The sequence below is a fragment of the Peromyscus californicus genome, unplaced genomic scaffold (assembly GCF_007827085.1).
Source record: "Peromyscus californicus insignis strain IS unplaced genomic scaffold, ASM782708v3 Scaffold_4__1_contigs__length_199733344, whole genome shotgun sequence".
Classification (NCBI taxonomy): Eukaryota; Metazoa; Chordata; class Mammalia; order Rodentia; family Cricetidae; genus Peromyscus; species Peromyscus californicus.
In genome coordinates, this window is record NW_026294562.1 from 96,175,306 (window position 1) to 96,198,956 (window position 23,651).

At 42.0% G+C, this 23,651-nt stretch overlaps 1 pseudogene; it reads right to left on the minus strand.

The window, feature by feature from the left end:
* Positions 1–226: 226 nt before the first annotated feature.
* The window catches only part of LOC128123860 (synaptotagmin-9-like), a 68,994-nt pseudogene continuing 45,569 nt past the window's right edge, over positions 227–23,651 (minus strand).

Here is a 23,651-nt window from a genome sequence, read left to right on the forward strand (position 1 = left end):
ATTTTGTTGGTTTGTGCTTTGTTATTTTTATTAAATAAACCTGAACCTGATGCTAAGCAACATAAGACTCACAGACTAGGGCCAGAGGCAGTCCTAAAATTGAGGGCTCCCTCTCTATCTCATGTAGATGCCCTCCAAAAGCCAACCCAAAGCTGTAGCATGAAGTCAGAGAATCCTGATCCTTTTAAAAGACAATAAAAATGAGGGATGATCCCTGATCCAAACATCCTAGGTTGGTTGAAAGAACATACGGAACCTCAGATTTCATGCAAGTCACAACAGTCCAGGGAAATGTCACCAGGGACAGTGCTCGTGACAGAAGAGCCTGCCATATTCATTCTGTTACAGCTTTGCATTTCAGTAGCAAAGGGTGTAATCTACAGAGTGGAACACATGGGGGTAGGTCATACCACCATCAGGGAGTGCCAATGTGCAATGGGCTTCCGAGGATATGACAGCATCTCACTCCAGTAGTCTTTGCCTAGTCGCTCAGCCTTGTTGCCTACTTGACACACACAGTTACCTACACTGTGAAAATGGGCTGCAACAGGTTTTTCTTAAAATTTTGGTATACAGAAATAAAATCAACAACTCAAATGAATGGAGGAAATTCAGAAGTAGGGGCCTATTAAAAAAAATCTCCAATTTAAAACTACAGTCTATGCTAAATAGCAGAAAGACCTAGGGTTCAATACTGTATCCAACTTTCCTAACACTGGCATGGGTTCTTTGACTCCAAAAACCTCTGCCCAAAGAACTCCCTGATGTGTGCTAATGATACCACTTCTGGTTCTGGAGGATAAGCTGGCTTCCAGATATATGGAATGAAATGGAAACTCTTAGGAAGGAGTGTGTGATGTAACACCCACTCAAATTTCAACAAGAGGCAACCAAGGATGGCAAGGTGGAGCCCAGTAGGGAGGGTTAGTGGGTCTTCTTGCTCCTTGATTCATTAGAGATCACTGCCATCATCTTTTCCACATCTCTTTTGACACTCAGCTTTGGTTCTTTTGGTCAACTGAGTTCTCAACTGTGAAAGGCACCCAGCTCCTTTAACTTAGGGCTGACAGCCTGAAACTTTTTGTGAGTAGATCTTGCTTTGTTTCATTTTATTTTTTCCTTAGCAATAAAAAAAGTTACTTAAAGTAATTAGAAGTATGTGGCACATTCTTTGACTCCTTGGGATAACCTCTTTTTCCTCCCAGAAAAGACAAATGATTTCTATTCTGTTTGTGTGGGGAGAAGAAGGGATGGGAGTAGAGTGTTTGGGATATTTAAGTATATGCCCATTAAACTCAAATGCATGCAGAGGCTGGGTAGATATTGCCATGGATTTTTCCAGGCCAGATTCATGAGTTTACTGATAATTAAATTGAGGCAGAGATCACATAATCAGGTTTGTTGATGTAGGAACCTTGGCAATAGCTTGGGAAGTGCTAGCCTAGCCTTCACAGCTGGTGAGCAGCATCCCCTCCTGGGACCTGACACTATGTTGTTGTGTGTGTGTCAAGAGAAGATAGGACAAAGTCTATGCCCAGCATGGGCTGTCACACTCATGGGCAACTGTGTCATAAGACAAGGCATGATTTGTGTAGGGATCTACTGGAAAAGCATTGAGGTCACTGATGCCACTGTGCTAACATTTCAGGGGTAGATGGAAAACTTTTTAGATTCAAATAATATTTGTGAGATTATATTAGGAGCCAGACTGATTTTTTTTCTTTTATAATTGTGCCCACACCACGTGGGAGGCTTCTAATTAACAAAGAGACTTTGCATTTCAGTCTAATGACTAGTTTAATATGTATAATTCCCTGTTGATACTTCCTTTGCAATTAAAATGACTGTTGGAGTAGGAGAGCAATGAAAGAGATATCTTGATAGAGGGAGACCTTATAGGGTAAGGGAGAAACCTGGCACCAGGGAAATTGCATGAATCCACAAGAATGACCCCAGATTAGACTACTAGTAATAGTGGAGAGGGTGCCTGAACTGGCCTTCCCCAGTAATCAGGTTGGTGAGTACCCTAACTGTCATCATAGAGCCTTCATCCAGTAACTGATGGAAGCAGATGCAGAGATCCACAGTCAAGCATCAGGCCAATCTCCTGGAGTCTAGTGGAAGAGAGGGAAGAGAGATTACAAGAGCCGGGGAGAGGGGTGTCAAGATTATGATGGGGAAATCTACAGAGACAAGTGAACCAACTTCGTAGGACCTCACAAACTTTTGACCACCAGCTGTGGAACCTGCAAGGAACTGGACTAGGACCTCTGCATATGGGTGACAGTTGTGTAGCATGGTCTGTTTGAGGGGCCCCTGGCAGTGGGATCAGGATCTATCCCTGGTGCATGAGCTGGTTTTCTGGAGCCCATTCCCTATTGTGGGACATCTTGCTCAGACTTGATGCAGGAGGGAGGGGCTTGGTCCTGCCTCAACTGAATGTACCAGGCTTTGCTGATTCCCCATGGGAGGCCTTACCCTTTTGGAGGAGAGGATAGAGGATGGGTCAGGGGCGAGGGGAGAGGGTTGGTGGGGGAGCAGGAGAAATGATGAGAGGGGGATCTGTGGTTAGTAAGTAAAATGTAAAAATCACAAAAAAAGAAATAAAATAAAATGACTGTTTTTAAAATCTGTCCTTTAAATACACAATTGGCTACAATGCAGGCTATAAATATCTTCCCTTTGTTGTATTAATTAAAATGACTAGGATCTTACACATTTCTGTGTTTGCTTTCAGACTGAAGTGGATGGAAATGATCTTCATTAAACACAGTGCAAGAAGGAAAAAAAGATTGAAGTTATATATTTAGAAACATTGGTGGTGTGGCTAAAGTAATCATTCTGTGTTTGGATAGAAACTTTCCACTAAAGGAGTGAGGCTTCTCAATGAAAACAAGACCCGTGAGACCACAGTTTGACACACAGAGATATCAGGAAGTGTGCAGAAATGGGAAGGGAAAGAAGTGGGATGTGGGAAGGTGGAGGAGAAGAAAGATCAGAAAGGGGGGGGAGATGAAGGTATTAGAAGTACTGTAGTGAGAGGACTCTACTGCATGTTTTGGACAATGTGACTCCCTGTCACCCTGTCTTCCATGTGTTCCCCTTTGGTCACTCTGTGTCCTGGAACCCCAGATGAGCATATGGCTGTTCCCTAATCTGCCCATTCTGCCTAGAAAACAGCGAGATGGTACAGAAAGAGAGAGAGAGCTCCTGGCATCTCACCGGTCATAATCCATGACAGCTATGGACAAGTGAATCTGGTCGATGCTTTCAGGAGGGACATCAAAGACTATGGCTTTATTGTAAACAGGATTAAGTGTGTTTCTCTTGGTGGATATTTTCCTTTTCTTCAGTCGCCGGCCATCACACATCAGTGATACTTTCATGTAGGGATCTGTAGACACAAGAATAGGGCACTGTGAGGATAAATGCAGATGCTGGGTGCATATGACCAATAGGGGAAGACTTCCTTTCTCTGTCTCGAGACTAGAGTTAGAGTTTGAGGATTTTAATTCATGTGATATGTGATGTGGGCAGCAACTACTTAGAATAATTAAATTATTCATTCAAGAAAAAAACATTGGACACTGTCTCCTCAAAATTCATGAAACTTAAAAATAGGGTGAAAACATCTGTTGCCAAATTAGAAAATATTCCAATGAGAATTCAGGACCCATCTGTCTGTGAAAGGAAGAGAAAAAGACATTTTCCAGGAGTCTGAGCCACCCATGGAGGCCTTTGCTTAAAGATTGGGTCTGGAAGAAGGGGAATGCTTCTAGCTCTATGAGCTCTGAATTCTTAGAGAATGAGACAGTCTATGGGGTGGATGGCCTCAAGTACTGGGAGCTCCTGGAAGTGTATTTGCAAAGGAAAAAGCTAGTCATTAATCAGTAAGAGAGAAGACAGGTGATTGTTCATAGCATAACCATGGCAGAGCAACAGGTGACCAGGCTGACTATGCTCTGGAGGGGTCACTTTTGGTCCCACTAGCCCCTCACAACCATGCAGCTCAAAAGGCAGTCCTGTATCTCCCCGCCTAACCACATACTGCCCTCACTCCTCGCCCCTTCCAGAAGGTACTTTAAGCCACAGGAGTTGTATCCTTTTTTTTGTTGCTGTTTTATTTTATTCTGGTTTTTTCTTACTTAGAAATAGCCTGGAATGTGGAACATCGAATGTAACAATATCTTAGAGTAAATATCAGTCATCGGGCCTGGAGAGATGGCTCAGAGGTTGAGATCACTGACTGTCCTTCCAGGGGTCCTGAGTTCAATTCCCAGCAACCACATGGTGGCTGAGAACCATCTAGAATGAGATCTGGTGCCCTCTTCTGGTACGAAGGCATACATGCAGGCAGAACACTGTATACATTAATAATAAATAAATCTTTAAAAAAATATATTAGTCAGTAACAAGATTGTCACACAAGCATAAGACTTGAGTTAAATCCTATCTTCCAGTCATACATCTGGGCATGGTAGGTGGCATGTAATCCCAGTGCAAGGTAAGTGGAGACAAGAGGATCCCTGGTGTTTGCTGTCCAGTCATAGCCTAACCAGTGAGTCCAGGTCTCAGTGAGAGAACCTTTCTCAAAAATCAAGGTCAGGTATGACATTTATTCCAAAATATTGGTATATTTTATTTATTTATTTAGGTCCATTTGATTGGAAAGTATTTTACCAACCCTTTACTCTGAGACAATGTCTGTCATTGTAGTTGAGGTGTGTTTCTTGTATGCAGAAAACAGATCTTGTTTTCATATCTTTTTTGTTAGCCTGTATCTTTTTATAGGTGAATTGAGTTCATTGATATTAAGGGAAATTAATGACCGGTGCTTATTAATTCCTGTGACTTTTGGTTTTGTTGTTGTTGTTGGTAGAGTATGTGTGTTTCTCTTCTTTGGGATTTGCTGGTATGAGATTATCTATTGTCTTTGTTTTTGTGAGTGTGTGAGTGTGGCTAACTTTCTTTGATTAGAGTTTTCCTTCTAGTACTTTCTGTAGGGCTGGATTGGTTTTTTTGTGGAATATATTGTTTTTTCCATCTATGGTGATTGAAAGTTTTGCTGGGTATAGTAGTCTGGGCTGGTATCCATCGTCTCTTAGTGTCTGCACAACATCTGGCCAAAACCTTCTGGCTTTCAGAGTCTCCATTGAGAATTCGGGTGTAATTCTGATAGTTCTGCCTTTATATGTTACTTGGCTTTTTTCCTTTGCATCTATTAATATTCCTTCTTTATTCTGTGTTTACTGTTTTGATTATTATGTGATAAGGGAACTTTTTTTGGTCCAGTCTATTTGGTGTTCTGTATGCTTCTTGTATCTTCATAGGTATGTCCTTCTTTAGGTTGGGAAAGTTTTCTTTTATGATTTTGTTGAATATACTTTCTGTGCCTTTGAGCTGGTGTTATTTTCCTTCTATCCCTATTATTCTTAGGTTTGGTCTTTTCATGGTGTCACAGATTTCCTCAATGTTTTGTGTTAAGACTTTGTTGGACTTAATATTTTCTTTAATTGATGAATCTATTGCCTCTATCTTATCTTTAACACCCGAGATTCTCTCTTCTGTTGGTGATCCTTGCATTTGTAGTTCCTGTTCACTTACCCAGATTTTCCATTTCCAGCATTTCCTTGGTTTGTGTTTTCTTTACTGTCTCTATTTCAATTTTCAAGTCTTGAACTGTTTCCTTCACCTGTTTGATTGTTTTTTTCTTGGTTTTCTTTATGGGATTTATTGAGTTCTTCCAATTTTTGGTTTGTATTTTTCTTGATTTCTTTAAGGGAATTTTTCATTTCCTATTTAATGGCCCTGTCATCTTCATTAAGTTATTTTTAAGGTCATTTTCTTCTGCTTCATCTGTGTTGTGGTGTTCAGGTCTTGCTGTTGTAGGACCACTGGGTTCTGGTGGTGCCATATTGCCCTTTATGTTGTTGAATGTATTCTTACATGGCCATTTACCCATCTAGGTTTGGGGTAATTATAGGTACAGGTGTTGATTCTTGTGATGTCTTTGTTGGATGGGTCTTTTGTTCATTTATTGTCTGTTTCCTTTTTTGGCCTGAATGTTCAAGGGTTCCGGTGATTGGCTGGTTGTCAGGTTGAGTAGGCTTGTCTCAGCTAAAGTTTGTGAGTTTGGGTGTCTAGATCCAGCATATCGACCAGTTGTTTTGGCTGGTGTGGGTTTTACTTGTGCCTATGGGTTCTTTTCTTCCCACTGGTGTGGGTTGTGCCTGTGCCTGTGGAGTCTGTTATTCTAAGCTATGTAGATTTTGTCTGTGCCTGTTCTTCCAACTGGTATGGGTGGTGCTTGTGTCTATAGGGTCTGCTGATGTTGCTGGAGAGGGCTGTTCATAGGGAGACTCTCTTCTAATTGGAGCAGGTGGTGCTTGTTCCTCTAGGGACTGCTCTTCCTCCAATAGGTGCAGGTGGTGCCTGCACATCCAGGCGCTGCTACGGACTGGCTGCTGGTGCTCTTCCTCCAGTTGGTGCAGATGGTACTTGTGCCTCTTGGGACCTCTGATGCCATGGGGATATTTGGCTGGGCAAAGGATGGTGGGTTAGTGGGTTTGGGAAGTCAGGTTGGGTTTTGTAGGTTACAGAGTCCAATAGGTGGCAGTGTTGGTGGAATCTACAGGAGTTTTACTTGCTGAGCAGCTGCTGGGGCTGAGTTGGAAGTGGAAGGGGCATGGGATGTGCCCTGAACTTAGGTCCTGGAGACCTGGGCTGTCTGGCCAGGAGAACTGTAACTCACTTATTCTGCAATCAGTGCAGATGGTGCCTGTGCTTCCAGGGGTCCCTGATGTCATGGGGGATGTTTGGCCTGGGAAAGGAAGGTGGGTTAGGTTGGTTGGGGTGGGTGGGGTAGGATGTTGATATATTTTATATTCTATACTCCAGACTGTTTCTAAGCAAGAAAAATAAAGATATAGTGCCTCTTGCTTAAAGTACCTTTTGGAAGGTGTGAGTAGTCAGGGTGGCATGTAGTTAGGCAGAGAGATACAGGATTCCCTTTTGAGTTGGACAGTAGTGATGGGCTAGTGGGGAATGACTCCTGGGGAGTAACACATGAGATTGACCTCTGGTCTTTATATGAACATGCATACACATGTATGCATACTCCAGCAACAACCAAAAAATACACTGCATCTCAGGCTCTTTGAATTCATTCAGTCTTTGTACCAGTGGTCTGTGTATTAGTGACAACTTGGTCAAAGCTGGTACAAATGTGCATAGTATGAACTGCATATTGACAAATTCTGGTCAAGGTTTACAATTTAAAGGTATATGCTTGGTTCACTGAAAAAATAGCTATATTTCACTTTTATAAGGAGCCAGAATGTCTCAATTCTTCAATGAGCCCAAGATAGTGAAGTCTGAGGAAGGGTCTAACTGGGTAGACTACCTCAGAATACACAATCTGTGGGTTGAGTCCCAATTGTGGGTATGGAAAGGCTCAAGATTCAATTAACATCATGTAGCATCTTAACACACCACATCTTATACACATTAACTCAGTTTATCATACAACTCAATGGGCCAGATATGATCTTACTCTCACTTTACAGATGGGAATTTGAATCCTAGAGTGGTTAAGTGACTTGTCCAAGGACACACAGCACTTAGAGGTAGTAGGGATGTGATTAAACCTAGGCAACTTGGTTCCTGACCCAAGGTACCATAGTAGGAACTTCATAATGTGCTGAATGAGAATTAGATGAGGAACTGAAGAGTGCCCCACCTGATGCTCCTGTTATGTCCATTGCCTTTAAATTCCTTGCTTTTACAATGGTGATGGTCAGCCTGCCAGCTAGTGGAAGGTAGCAGAGTGAAAACATAAGATCTCCCAGATACATATTGTCCTGTTAAGAAAGCACAAACTGAAGCATTAGAAAGTGTCTTCAGCCCACATGCAGGAGGCTCAGCAGCAGGGCAATGTTCGAAAGGACACTCTGCTCCTTTTGTTCAGTTCATGACATCCTAATGTCATAAAGAAACTCCACCCTTGTACTGGGATAGCTCTACATCTATGGAAGTACAATATTTATGATGGTAGAGCTGAAGAGGATGTCCACAGGAAGCCACCACATACCCAGCCCACATGTACAGCCTCATACAAGCTCCCATAGTCCAGAACGCAGCATTCTCAGAGTGACCGTCCATGTGGCTCTACTCACATGGCTGTTGTGATCTAGAGACAGTTTTCGGAACAAAGCCATGCAAAGAGGAGCCTACCAGGGTGTTCACCCTAGCAGATCTCAGAGACTCCACCTGCAACCCCACTTGGCTTCCTGTGGTCTTTCCAGCCGTGCTTCACTCTAGCCCATATGCTTGCCCCTCTACACAGAGCAGTCAAATGAGCCACACTGTCCCCACTGTCCCCACACACTCTGGCATAACCCAGTCTCACCCCCATTCTACACTGCCATTTGTACCCTTAGCATGGTAAACAACCTCTGTAGATCAGGAGCATGTGAAATATATATATATATATCATGGAATTTTCTAGCTCTAATTAACTCTGGACAAAGACACTGCATGAACCTGGCAGTGACAGTCTCTGACCTCATGTTCCCACATAATTGGACATACCAGGACACAAACCTAGTCCTGCACAAGACCCATGCAGGGAGAAAAGTTCAGAACCTGGAATTTAGGGAGCCTTGATGTCTGTGCCTTGAGGTCCTACTTAGCCACATCCCATCTTGAGTTCATCACAAGGAGCTTCATTCCCTCTACTGGGATCCTGGGAAAGACATCTTGAGTAATGCACAGCCAATCCAAGTAGGTCAGAAGTTATGCATCTCTCTCCTGCCCCCGTCTCCTTTTAAAAGCCCAGGAGAGTCTAACTATGAAGAGGAAAAAAAGCCAGTTCATTTAGTTTCAATTTCTGTGAGACACCTGAGGTTATAGATCTGGGTGCCTGTGTCTAATTAATACTGTTTCATACTGACAATGCTCCGGGGACTTGGGTTCTGGTCCTTGACATCCACAGCCTCCCCCCTCCCATTCTAGATTCTTGGAGGATGCTTCTATTTTTAGAAGCACAGATTCAGCTTTGGAAGGTCACCTTGCCAGCCTCCTGACTTGACTGCTTCCACAGAAGGAGGAGGTAAAGGATCTGTTTGGTAGCTAAGGCAGATGGATTGGTCTGTGTCTTCAAGCATTGCCTGGCTCATGCAAATAAATCACCTCACCTTGCAGCCCAAGCTGCCCTGGTTTCTGGAGCCTTGACCTCAGGAGACCTGGTGGCCAGACCTTTCCCTGTGGGGAGAGGCTGGGGGACACTGTACAGAAGTGAGGTTTCACACATGGCAGGTGCTTGTTGCTGTGTGGTACTGTGTTCTCCTCTGCAGGAGCCTAACCCTCTCTTGGCTGTTTATACTCAAGTCCACTTCTGTGTCCTTGATTTCTAGTCTCCCTTTCCACAGCACCTTGCTCTCTTGTCCTACCTCATCTTGCCCAGAGAATCCCAATTTGAAAAAGAAATTCTAGAATTGGCCCAAATTATGCCCATGAAGGTTTCCTAATCAATTCTTCCAGCATATATTTCCTGGGGGTTCACACTGTATATCTCACTCTAAAAGATTTGCAATGTGAAACATACTCATTTTACTTCTGACTCTCCAGGAACACAGTTATATGTGAAGTGTCAGATTCCTTCTGTACCACTTCTGTACTAAGTTTGTCATGGTGTTTTTCCCCCACTATGAGTTCCATTTATAAATATTTCTATTGTAAGACTGTGTACTCAGGAGTTAAAAGGAAAAATAACAACAAAACTCTAAGATACAATCCATAATTGTATCTTTAAAAACACATAAGGTAAACAAATAATCATCAAAATGAATTCTTGACCCTCAAGTGATTTACAAAGAAATTTTGTGTGTGTGTGATGTGACTCAGATAGTCCAGCACTTGTCCAGCAGGCAGCAAATAAACCAGGGATAGTGGCACACTCCAAGTACTGGGGAAGTATCAGCAGGAGGGTCAGAAATTCAAGGTCTTCCTTGACTGCATATGGAGTTCAAAGACAGACTGGACTACATGAGACCATGCCAAAAAAGAAACAGAAAGAAAGAAAGAAAGAAAAAAAAAAGAAAGAAAGAAAGAAAGGGAGGGAGGGAGGGAGGGAGGGAGGAAGAAGGAAGGAAGGAAGGAAGGAAGGAAGGAAGGAAGGAAGGAAGGAAGGAAGGAAGGAAGGAATCCAGTGAACATTTTCTAAAATTTTACTTATAAAAGTATTTATTTACATAATAATTAAATAAAAATAAAATGATGCTGGAGTGGTGGTTCAGTAAGAGTGCATTTACCTCTTTAGAGGGCCTGAGTTCAGTTCCCAGCACCTGCATCAGAAGGCTCACAATCTCCTGTGACTTTTCCTCCAGAGGAACTGATGTTACTGGCACCTGCATTCATATGTGCATATTGACATGCTTGAACAACACAGAAAATTTAAAGTAAGAATTCAAAAGTAAAATGACAGTAAAATTTCAATATTGAAAGACTTAAGTAAAGCAATAAAATATCCCCCACCCCTTCCTATATACACATCCTAATGCCACTCTTCCTCGGAGTAACACTGTGAATAATCATTAGGGCTTTCATTCATTAGTTCATTCACTTAATCTTTTTTTATAGATTTATCTATTTCATTTTCTGCATGTGTTTTCCTGTGTGTATGTATGTGTACCATGTGTCTGGTGTCCACAGAAATCAGAAGAGAGCACCATATCTCCTGAAACTGGAATTATAGATGATTGTTAACCACTAGTGTGGCTCCTGAGAACTGAACCTAGGTCCTCTGCAAGAGCAACAAGTGCTCATAACCATTGGGTCATCTTTCCATGCCCTCATTTCCTTATTCTTAGATCATCTATTTTGGCTACAAGACTCCCAGAGTCTTGGGGCTGAATCTGCAACAGTAACTCAGAACCATGATCCCTTGAGGAGACATGAGCTTCCCAGGCAGTGGGCCAGGAGACCACTGGTATCTGATGGTAATGTTGCTTTCTCACCATCAGGTGATGCAGGTTTGGGACCAAGAACCTGTGGCTCTCTATCCATGAACATTCCCTTGAATCAGTACTTCCCAATCAGAAGTGAATTTGCTCCTCAGAGGGTATCTGACACAATCTGGAGCAACTTCTGATTGTCACCTTTGAGGACTGGGATGTGTTACTGGCATCTAACAGTCAGATAGATTCCAGGTATGCTGCAAAAGCATTACACAGGTAAGCCACAGTTATCTAGTCTAAAATGTGACGTGTGCCAGTGTTGAGAAAACAATGTGTACGGGAGCGTGTAGATTCTTAGTAAATTGTCTGGAATGCTGAGAAGAGTCAAATATAAAGAAATGGTGGAATGCCTGCCTTCTTTTTGAGCCAAACAGAATCAGAATGCAGAAGATCACTGGGTACTGAGTGCCCTGGAGGATACAAGGGGAAGGGAAATGCCATGCCTCATTGGCTCGTGCTTGGTGTGGTCAAGTGCAGCACTGTCAGCAAGGCACATTGGGAAATTCTCAGAATTGTGTGTAAATTCTCTGTCTACCAACTTGTAATCTCTTCTCTGATTGTGCCTGTAGTAGTCAATGTTAGTTGTATTTTCTGGCTGGCTAGTGCACTTTTATATTCTTCCTGCATTGTCCTAGTGAATTCCTATTCCACTCTGTGGTATCCTAGAAGGGTGCTGCTGAAACTATGCTTACCACGATATTATATTCACTACCCTGTGCTTTGTTGGGACACAGGATGGGTACATAACTCAAGTGGGTTGTTCAAGTCATCCCTAAGATTGATAACTACATATTTTTTAAAAATCTCATTTTACTGATGTTATTCACTACAAGACAGAAGACTAAAATTGTGTGCTTTTTGCATGATATATAATAAAATTAGAATAATATCACTTTAAGTTGACTTATATATGTTAGGGGTGTGTAATACATACCCCAAAGAAAGAACTAAAATAATACAAGGAGTTTGTGGTTAAAAAAAATAAACATGAGATAATAGAGGTGTGTGAAAATATTTAGTAATCAAAAAAGAACAGGTATACATGGGAAGAGGGCAGAGTCAGAGAGAAAAATCTAATAGAAATAAAAAGCAAATTATAAGATGACAAATTTAAACAAAACTATCTCAATAGTGGCATTAAAAATAAATGGTCTAAATCTTTGTATTTTAAAACCCCAGAAGCTTGGACATTATATAATGTGACTGATCGAAGCTCAGTTAAAGCTTTGACTATCCACTTAACCTTAGATAATCAATATCATTTTTGAGTTAACTCTTCTCAGATTTCTCCTGTGGGGGATTAATATCCAACATGGGCTGGGTGATGGTTGTGCAGCCTTTAACTCCAGTACTCTGGAGGTTGAAGCATGCAAATCTCCAGATTCAAGTCCAGCATGGTCTACAGAGTGAGTTCCAGGACAGCCAGGTTATATAAGAAACACTGTCTTGAAAACCAAAAAACTCTTTCTCCCCCTACCTTCTACCTATGGGGTTGATGATAATGAAAGTTAAATAATACATACGGGCAGTAGTGATAGTTCAGCTGGTATGGTCCTTGCCTTGCAAGCTTGAGGAGCAGAGATTGATCATCAGAGCTCATGTCAAAAGCATGTTGTTCTGGCACAAGTGTGTAACCCCGGCACTGGGGGAACAGAGACAAGGCAGATGCCTGGAGCTTGCTGTCCAGGTAGATGAGCTCCAGGTCAATGAACCACAAAGTTATGAAACCTCTGCTCTCCTGTCTATTCTTCCTCCCATGAATATATTCCTCAGTGTGACTGGCTCATTTGAGGAACCATATTTTTAAATTACTCCTTTGAAAAATAAAATCTTGTAAAAAACAGAATCAAGTGCAATCCTAGTTGTAAGATTTCTCCTGGGTACCCTTTATCTTTACCCATAACAATTACATTGAGGGCCCAAACCAGGTCCTTTTGTAACATGGCCTCTGTTAATTATCTGCTTATCCTATCTCAGACACACCAATAGTATTCTTGATACTACCCCAAGACACGGCAAAATTGGCAAAAAATAAAAAGTATGAGAGAGAGGCCCTTTTTCAGTGACAATCCTATTGATAATTTGCATGCACAGTTAAAGTAACTTTTGGTTGCACTTTATTTATAGGTATTAAAATGATTAATTTGCATTAGAAGTATGCCTGGAGAATGACACTTCCCAAGCCAGTGCTGGGACACAAGTGAACCTCCAGTCCTTATGGGATAATGGTGGAGGCTGTGATCAGTCAAAGTTTTCCCCACATATGACATGTTCTTTAAGGATTCTAGATTTAGTTCCCCTTAAGGAAGAATTTTTGTTGACCCTAGGAATATACAAGGGAATTAACACCACATGTGTGCAATGCTCTTTGTGGTCAATTACAAACTTCTCAACACTATCTTATCTGGTCTTTTCTAGTTCCCTGGTTTAACATGACATTTAATAGCTCCAATATTTAGATATCTAGCCTAGTTTCCTCCTTGCATTATAGATTCATACATCCAATATCATCTTCAGATCCCCAGCAAGTTGTCTAACAAGCATCTCAATCTTTTTTATTTGTTTATTTTTACTTATAAATGCTCAGCCAATAGCTCAGGCTTGTTATTATCTAACTCTTACATTTAAATGAACCCATATTTCTTATCTACACTTTGCCATGTGGCTCATGGCTTATTACCTCATTTTCTACACATCCTGCTTCCTCAGTGGCTGGCTCATGTCTCCTCTGACTCTGCCCTTCTATATCCCAGAATCCTGAGTTTGGTCATCCCACCTATACTTCCAACCTGACTATAGACCAATCACTGTTTTATTAAACCAGTTCAAGTGACAAATCTTTACAGTATACAAGAGGATTATCCCAGAAAATTTCCTCCTTTTTGTCCAATTAAAAAAAGTTTTAATTTTAACATAGTAAAATTATATACAAAAACCAGTTATTAATTAAGAATTAAAGTTACAATATCCAGTTCATTTGTATTTGGAAAAATTAAAGAAAATATTAGCCATCTTATCTTTGTGAGTCCAAAGTATTGTACTTAATTTATCTTTTATCATAACTAAAGAAAACTATAACTATCTGGTCTTCAACTCCATCAAAGACACCAGAAGGTTGAAATGTTACCTAACAGCAGGGACCTTTGGCTGCCTGAACTGGTAGACTTTCCTATGAAGCAGGGAATTATGAAGGACTGCCCTACCTTCTCTTGGCAAAGTTTGGCAGTTGACTTTCTTGCATCCTCCTGGTCCAGTTTGGACTGTATATTGTCAGCAATTGAGGCAAGGGCAGTTTCTTTGTCCATATGGCTAGCTTTTGCCCAAAAGAAAATAAACTCCATGGGTTTCTTCAATCCCCATCATCTTTTCTGAAGTAGATTGGTGCTGCCAGGAGCAGAAGTGTCTCACTGTCATGGAAAGCCTTAGGTTACTAAACATATTAAATGCCATATTCTATACATCTTTGAAGTGTTTAAAGACCATTTATCTATCTAAATATATCTGTGTATGACCTTGAAAACACACCTAACATGACTATAAGTTTGACTATTATAGATAACTATTAATTTGTATTTCTTAATTATACATTACTTTTTTTTTTTTTTTTGGTTTTTCGAGACAGGGTTTCTCTGTGTAGCTTTGTGTCTTTCCTGGAACTCACTTTATTGACCAGGCTGGCCTCGAACTCATAGAGATCTGCCTGCCTCTGCCTCCCGAGTGCTGGGATTAAAGGAGTGTACCACCATCGCCCGGCTATACATTACTTTTTTAAATGAGCTGCATAAACAAAATATCTTAAACAAGAGTAGAAATATACATACAGTATAACAAAATTAACTTTAAATTTGTATCAATAACCCCAAATCCATACCAATGTAAAACATTTAAGATTAATAGTTGTTTTTTGGATTAAAGCATATTCAATGATCTACCCTCTTATAGTATCATTGCTTTATCTCCCCTTTTCTTTTTAGAATGAGATCCTTGAATCTAATCTCCTTCGTTCTACTTTTTTTGTGGCAATATCTATGCCCTACCACACCCCCACCAGCTTTCTACTTCCCACCATCACGTGAGTAACAGCTTACAGTGCTTCCACACCACACAGGAGAGGTCTGTGTGGCTTGCTGCCTCTAGCCCTCTGTCTACCTAGTACTCACAGCGCCAACCCTCTCTGTACCACCATCAGGGTGTGGCATCAATTCTCTGAGAACCTGGAAACATTACTGGTTACATTTGGGAAACAAGGTCATGTTCCCAGATGTTTCAGGAGCCTCTGTGTTCTCACGGCCTCTGTCCTTGTAATTCTACTGTCATCCCAGCATTGATATAAGCCCTGACCCTTCTGACTCAGGCCCTCTGTCTGTCCTTTTCCCTACTCTTACTTCTCAGCTGAGAACATCTAACCCCTCTGTGCCTGAGTGCTTCAAACCTCACGCCTCACCCTCCTATGCACTGTTGACCTCTTGCCTAGCTTTCATAGTGGGAAGTAGGGGTTTGCTGTTAAGAGGAGAAATTACCAAGATGCTCATCAAAAGCATGTGCCAGGTGTCTTGGTCTACCACCACAACCATCCCTTTTCATTGCAGATCATTTGGCAGCATATTGGTGGGTGTCAGGATTCTGACAGAGGGCTTTCTTCTCCTACACAGCTTTCCTGAAATAAGAGTATTTATAGGATATATAACAGGGGCTTTTCTTCCCCAGTTTGGGGAGGAGGCTCAGTGGTTAAGAACACTAGCTGCTTTTGTAGAGAACCCAGGCTCTGCTCCCAGCACCCACATGAAGGCTCACAATTGTCTGTAACTCCAATTGAAGGAGGTCAAATGCCGTCTTCTGGCATCTTAATGTTAATCACCCTTTACAAATGGAGCTCATTTCCCTCACTTGCCTCCAGTCTTCCTACCTAGCCCTTTCCATCTTTGAGAGGCAAAACCTCCCATGGGCCGAAGTTAAAAAATCTAGTTGTCACTCTATGTTCCTCCTCTCACCCTCCCACATCTGCTAGTCATGTCATTTCTCCTTCTAAAATATCTAGAAACTTCCCAATTTCCCCCTCTACAGTGATACCCTACTGCAAGGTGACATCATTTTGCACATGCACTGCAGCATGGCTCTGAGCCTCAGGTTCGGTCTACTCTGATCATTGGCAAGAAATTACATGGAGCTGATTCAGAAAAGGGCTATCTGGAGAAGTGAGGAGACATCGTAGTGCCCGACCCTCCCGTATGGCTAGGGTTTTCCCTTCAAAGGCTTCTGGAAGGTGGCTGGAGAGCTTTCTTCTCACCTGTGTAGACTTGAAGCCAGCTGCATCCCAGTGCTGTAGTGGCAAATGGGACCAATGATGATAATAACACTAAGAGGAACTTGATGGAGCCACTTTCCCTTCATATGAGAAAAAAAACAGCTTTGTTTGGTTTGGAATCTGACAGACACTCACTCTGACATACTGAGTTTGGCAGTATCTCACCATGAGAGGGCCTACCAGATACACAGCTTTTCTCAGTACCAAAGGCAAATATTTTCTGTCATACTGGCGCCAACCAACTGGGAACACAGAGTAGAGCTTCACCACAGGGCAGTAGTCGTAGGTCCCAGCTGGCAAAGGCAAGCTATCTTCCCAAGTATAAAAACTAAGCCACTTTCCCAAAAAGTCAAACATGGTTCTCATCTCAGATATGTTATCAGGAGCCATTATTGATGGGTACTTTCCAAATCTTTCAAAAATCATTGCTTATACTTGCTGTACAAGAGTGAGAACCACATACATGCACACCTACACACAGTTATGAACATGTATTCACCGCCCCCCAATACCAGAACTCATTTAGTTAATGGGGTCATTCAAAGTTGCTACCAGATTAATATTGCTCCCTTTTATGACCAAGCTACTAGACTTAGAACAGGAAGTTTGTGTGGGCACAATAAGTGTGACCTAAGCATGACATATGGTGAGTTCTCTCCTGAAATCCTTGCAAATGATCTAGATGATTTAGCCTAGATAATAATAAAGGTGAATTCATATCCAGAGTGACCACTATGGTCACACCAATGGTGTTAAAGTGAATGATTCAATTACCTGGGTCTTATCCAGTTCCATTTTTTTAATAGTCAAGAAGAAGCAGAATTTGATAGGATACAACAGACTTCATGAGTACATGGGAATCTAGAGTCAAGATCCATAAAAATCCTGATAGATGAGATAGATAAAGCCTAATTATATAAATTTATTAAGATAAATTATTGGAGGACCTAAAAAGTCAATGGTACCTTTGTGGATTTCTGTGGGCCTCTCTAGCACTTTGCTTCTTCCTGTTCTCATGTGGTCTTCATTTACCATGGTCTCCTATTCCTTGTTCTCCCTCTCTGTTGTTGATCCAGCTGGGATCTCCCGCTCCCCCAAGCTCTCTTTCCCTCGACCCTCGCCTTTCATTACCCCCACTCATGTCCAGGCTGTTCATGTAGATCTCATTCCATTTCTCTGTCATTGGGCGATCCCTGTGTCTTTCTTGGGGTCCTGTTTTCCGGGTAGCCTCCCTGGTGATGTGAGTAGCAGACAATTCATCCTTGTTTCATGTCTAGTATCCTGCTATGAGTGAGTACATACCATGTTTGTCTTTCTGAGTCTGGGTTACCTCACTCAGGATGATTTTTTCTAGATCCATCCATTTGTCTGCAAACCTCATGATGCCATTGTTTTTTTCTGCTGAGTAGTATTCCATTGTGTATATGTACCACATTTTGTTTATCCATTCTTCAGTTGAAGGGCATCTGGGTTGTTTCCATGTTCTGGCTATTACAAACAATGCTGATATGAACATAGCTGAACAAGTGCTCTTATGGTGTGGTTGAGCATTTCTTGGGTATATGCCCAAGAGTGGTATAGCTGGATCTTGGGGGAGATTGATTCCCAATTTTCTAAGAAAGCGCCATATTGATTTCCAAAGTGGTTGTACAAGCTTGCATTCCCACCAGCAGTGGAGGAGAGTTCCTCTAGCTCCACATCCTCTCCAGCATAAGGTGTCTTCAGTGTTTTTGATCTTAGCCATTCTGACAGGCGTAAGGTGGTATCTCAGAGTTGTTTTGATTTGCATTTCCCTGATGATTAGGGATGATGAGCAATTCCTTAAATGTCTTTCGGCCATTTGAGTTTCCTCTGTTGAGAATTCTCTGTTTAGTTCTATAGCCCATTTCTTAATTGGACTGTTGGGCATGACTGCCGGCAATGGTCGAGAGACAGCCCGAACTGACCTACTCTGGTGATGGGATGGCCAAACACCCTAATTGTTGTGCTAGAAACCTCATCCAACTACTGAGGGATCTGGATGCAGAGATCCATGACTAGGCCCTGGGTGGATCTCTGGGAGTCCAATTAGCGAGAATGAGGAGGGTTTATATGAGGGCGAATTGTTGAGACCAAGGTTGGATAAAGCACAGGGACAAATAGCCAAATGAATGGAAACACATGAACTATGAACCAATGGCTGAGGGGTCCACACTGGATCAGGCCCTCCGAATGGGTGAGACAGTTGATTGGCTTGATCTGTTTGGGAGGCATCCAGGCAGTGGGACCAGATCTTGTGCTCATTGCATGAGTTGGCTGTTTGAAACCTGGGGCCTATGCAGGATTGTTTGGCTTGGCCTGGGAGGAGGGGACTAGACCTACCTGGACTGAGTCTACCAGGTTGACCTCAGTCTGTGGGGAAGGCTTTGCCCTGGAGGAGATGGGAATGGGGGGGGGGGCGTTGGGGGGAAGGTGAGGGGGACGGGAGGGGGGAGAACAAGGGAATCCGTGACCGATATGTAGAACTGAATTGTATTGCAAAATAAATTAAAATAAATTAAAAAAAAAAAAAAAAAAAAAAAAAAAAAAAAGAAACTAGAAAAAAAAAAAAAAAAAAAAAAAAAAAAAAAAAAAAAAAAAAAGTCAATGGTACAATTCCTAAAGTAGATATAGAGCATTGGGAGAGTGGTGTGGAAACCTAGCACAGTAGAAACTTCCTGGAATCCATGAAGCTGACCCTAGTGAGGACTCCTAGTAATAGAAGATACAGAGTCTGAACTGGCCATCTTTTGTAGCCAGGCAAAGCTTCCAGTGGTGGGACTGGGTAACATTTGGTTGAGTTGTTGGTGGAGGAGGTCTCATGGAGATCTCTAAACCACCCAGGCTGATGCTAGGACAGAAGGTCATCCTCTGATACCTGACAACAGGCCCCATTGCTGAGGAAAACTACCACTCAGCTCATTGAATATAGAGAGGTCAATCTGGTGCAGGCTTGGAGCCTTCACCCCTACATTCTAGTCTCTTTGCTGTGAGAAGGTACTCTGCAGGCACAGAAAGAGAAACAAACCTAGACACCAACACAGCCACAAAACCCTCCACCTACAATCTGTCCTGCCTGCAAGATGTGCTAGGGCAATGGTAGCACAGAACATGTAGAAGTGGACAACCAATGTTTGGTTTAACTAGAGACCCACCCAACACAAGAGAGCCCTGCCCTACACTGCCTGGATGGTCAGAAACAGGAGACTGGATAGCCCAGAGACCTAGGGTAGAACCAAACACACTGGCAAAACAAAACAACAACAAAATCAAAACAATGAAATGATCCCTAATGATATTGTGCCGTATTTATAGATCAATGCCTTGTCCAGTCATAATCAGAGAGGCTTCCTCCAGCAGAAAATGGAAAAGGGTCCAGGGAGAGAGAGTCTAAATTGGAGGGATCCACTGGGTCCCTCCCCTGAGAGATCAGGGAATGTCACAGAAGAGAGAGAGGATTAACTGTGGGAGTTAGAGGGGATGGAGTACACTGGGCGAACTTGGCCCACTGAATCAACTAAGCCTGGCACACAGAGACTGAAGCAGCAAACAGGATCTGCTTGAGTCTGTACCAGGTCTTCTGCGTGTATATTATGGCTGTTAGCTTGGTGTTTTGTGAGACTCCTAACAGTGGGAGCAGCTGTATCTCTGACTCTTTTGCCTGTTCTAGAGACTCTTTTACTCCTATTGGGTTACCTTGTCCAGACTCAATATGAGGGCTTTTGCTTTGTCTTATTGTATCTTGTTTTGTCCTGTCTGGCTGTCTTCTCTTGGAGACCTGCTCTTTTCTGAAGAGGAAATGGAGGGGGAGTGGGTCTGGGGAGAGAGTGGAGAGGTTGGTGAGCTAGGAGGAGGTGAGAGAGAAGAAACTTTGGTTGGGATGTATTGTGTGAAGAAGAATCTATTTTAAATTTAAAAAATTAATTTATTAAGATAAATTATGTGAGGACCTAAAAAGTCAATAGTACAATTCCTAAAGTAGATGTAACCTAATACATATGAGAATCACAGGTTGTATTCTTATTTCGGCCAAAAACTAACTTTTCATTAGGCTACACCAACAGAGTTATACTTTGAAGAGGAAGGCTGTTGCATCAGCCTCCCTTCCCCACTTGAAATACAAATTCTTTTCTTGGCATCTGGATTTGGATGTAGCTGGAATGTAAATAGTGATAAGACAAGCCACTATGGGAAAATCATAGGAGCAGTGAGTAACTGGTAAGCCTGTAAGCCTTAAGGAAAAAATAATAATCAAGAAACAAGATTCCTGTTGGCATGAATGTGAATTTCTGTCACACAGAAGAGGGGATGGATTTTCTCTTAATGGTTCCAACAAGAAGAATTAGGGTCCATAAGTGAGAGCCACAGAAGATCTCTAATATTCTCTTCTATCACTATCCCAAACCATAAGCTGTCTTTGAAAGTGGTGTGCTTCCCCATCTGTTCAGTAAGTTTCAATATGTTAGAAAAGAATCAAGTATCAATAAAGCAGTTGAACAAATGGAAAGGGCTTTTCTCTCTTGCTGTTCTGATCCCCTGTAATCCCATGGATCAGACACAGACATAAGGGGACAGGTAATGAGGCAGGCAAACATAGAGACAGGCTTAGTAACCTGAGTCTACTTGGCTTGCACACTCCTCTTCTAACAATGCACCTAAGAAACCTTTTAGAGTGTCCCACCTGCATCAAGCTACATGTATATCTACTTTTAACAATGGAGATATGTTATTTCCCTTAGCAACTCCTTGATCATGCCCTGTTCCATTCAAACATGTCCTACAACATACCCTACAAAAAGGGAGGTGGGTCCATCTTGCTTGAATTAGTTTTGGGTGCATGTTCAGTAAGACAAACTGTGTCCTCTGAGTAAACTTATGTGGAACCCTCTATTTACCATATTATGCCTATGCATGATTGGATATGCATATTATTAAAATCAGATGTATCACAGCAAGGGGCATTGACGTGAGCAGTCTTATGTAATCCAAGCCTGTCAATCAAAACAGAGAAACATGGACATGAAGCTCTTTCATAATCTAACTCCTCCTTTTCTTGAGAATTGTAAAGGAAGACACAAATAATAACCAGGACCCCTTGAGTACTCTCACTCACACAGTCAGCTGTCACAATTGCAGTGCATATTTCTTTTTCATCTGTATTATCATTTTGCTTTTAAATAAGGTTTCCTTGCTACTTTGCAGTCTATGTGCACCTTTGGGACAATTCTTTAAAAAAAGGACCAAGAGCCGGGCGGTGGTGGCGCACGCCTTTAATCCCAGCACTCGGGAGGCAGAGCCAGGCGGATCTCTGTGAGTTCGAGGCCAGCCTGGACTACCAAGTGAGTTCCAGGAAAGGCGCAAAGCTACACAGAGAAACCCTGTCTCGGAAAAAAAAAAAAAAAAAAAGGACCAAGAACTTGGGAACACTTGGCCCAGACAGTAAGAGACATTATAGATTTCTGGGTCCAGACTGTTATGTTATCAGAACCATGATTAAGGATGTATGTTTAGGTAGAGTGTGTGACTGACTTGGAGGGAAGAGCTGGAGATGAAGTCTGTTGCTTAATGATGTTCGTCCACATCCTAGGAGCATAAAAGGAGATGGTAATATGCAGCTGAGTCCCAAACCTTTGTGTCCCAGGCAAAGGGATTTGGGGCATGGGACCTTCTTTTGTCCTCTCCCCTCCCCTCTCTCTTCTCAATATTGCCTTCCTAATAGATACTTTGAGACCCCATATAATTTTTTTCATCCTTCTGATTTCCCAGGGGTCATGTCTAGCTAAAAAATGGTCCTTGGATAAAACAATGACAGCCATTTTAAAAAATTAAAGAGCCCCCAAAAGGCTCTAGCATTTAATTTGAATGTCAGTAACTATTCAGAGGAGTTTAAAAAAAACCAGACCCTCCAATCTCAATAGAAAAAGTCACAAAAGTAATTTTAGATGAAAATTTGTTTTTAAAGGCAGTGGGAATCTCAGGGCATCCTCAGAATTGAGCATTGTGTGCTGGCTTTGGGTACAGCATATTTCACTGGCTTTTGAAGAAAACATTATGATGACTTGAGAGTGATTTTGAATTCACCCTGCATCCTCAGCACCTTCGTCATTCTGAAACTTTCCATCTAAGAATTCATGCTGCTTATCGAAATTGAAGATGGGACTCCAGTAAAGACGCCTTGTGGAGAAAAGTATGGTGGAAAATGAGTCAAACCAACATGTCTGTGGTGTGAACAGTCACACAGAAAAGCCCATTTTTATTCTGCCTTGGATGAGATTTTGCCCAATGATAATTACAGGTCATAGGGCTGTTTTGTTGTTGTTAGTATTATCTGTGGTTGGAGACAAGCACTATGCATCTTCGACTCCCTTTCTGTCCCTATTAACTGCTCCCATCCCAACTGCATGATTCTGACATCCTAATACTTGTGTTCCTTATCTCATTATTCAGGATGTCTCCAAGCCTGTGCTTTCTGCTCTGGCAATTCTTTGCCCATACTTCTATTATCATATGAATTTAATAGGGCTGGCAATATAAGTCAGTTGGTAGAGTACTTGCACAGAATACATGAAGCCCTGTGTTTGACCCTCAGTACCACATAAAAGTAGGCATGGTGGTACATACCTGTAATTCTAACACTTGGGAGATAGATACAGAAGGATCAGAAGTTCAAGGTCATCCTCAGCTATATAGCAAGTTCAAGAACAGTCTAGGCTATACGAGATCCTGTCCTTCTTAGCGGATCGGAAAGAGGGAATAGTGTTTCTCTATATAATTCTGGCTGTTCTGGAACTCACTCTGTAGACCAGGCTAGCCTTGAACTCAGAGATCTGCATGACTTTGCCTCCGAAGTGTTAGGATTAAAGGTGTGTGTGCAACCATGCCCGACTGAGATCCTGTCTTTAAAAAAAAAGATTCTATATTGCCCAATTCCAGTCATCTCTCCCAGTACCCCCACAACCTGAACCCTCCTGTTCCTATCCCCACCCACCTCTAGTTCATGCACAAAAATCTATTTCTTCCAAGGGAGATCCATGCTTCTGCACGTGAGCCCTCCTTGTGACTTAGCCTCTCTGAATCTGTGGATTGTAGCATGATTATCTTTTACTTAGTAGCTATCTAATGTCCGCTTATAAGCGAGTCCATACCATGCTTGTCTCTCTGGGTCTGAGTTACCTCACTCAGGATGATTTTGTCTAGTTCCATCCGTTTGTCTGCAAATTTCATGGTGTCATTGTTTTTAAAAGCAGAGTAATACTCTGTTATATAAATATACTACATTTTCTTTATCCATTCTTCTGTTGAGGAACATCCAG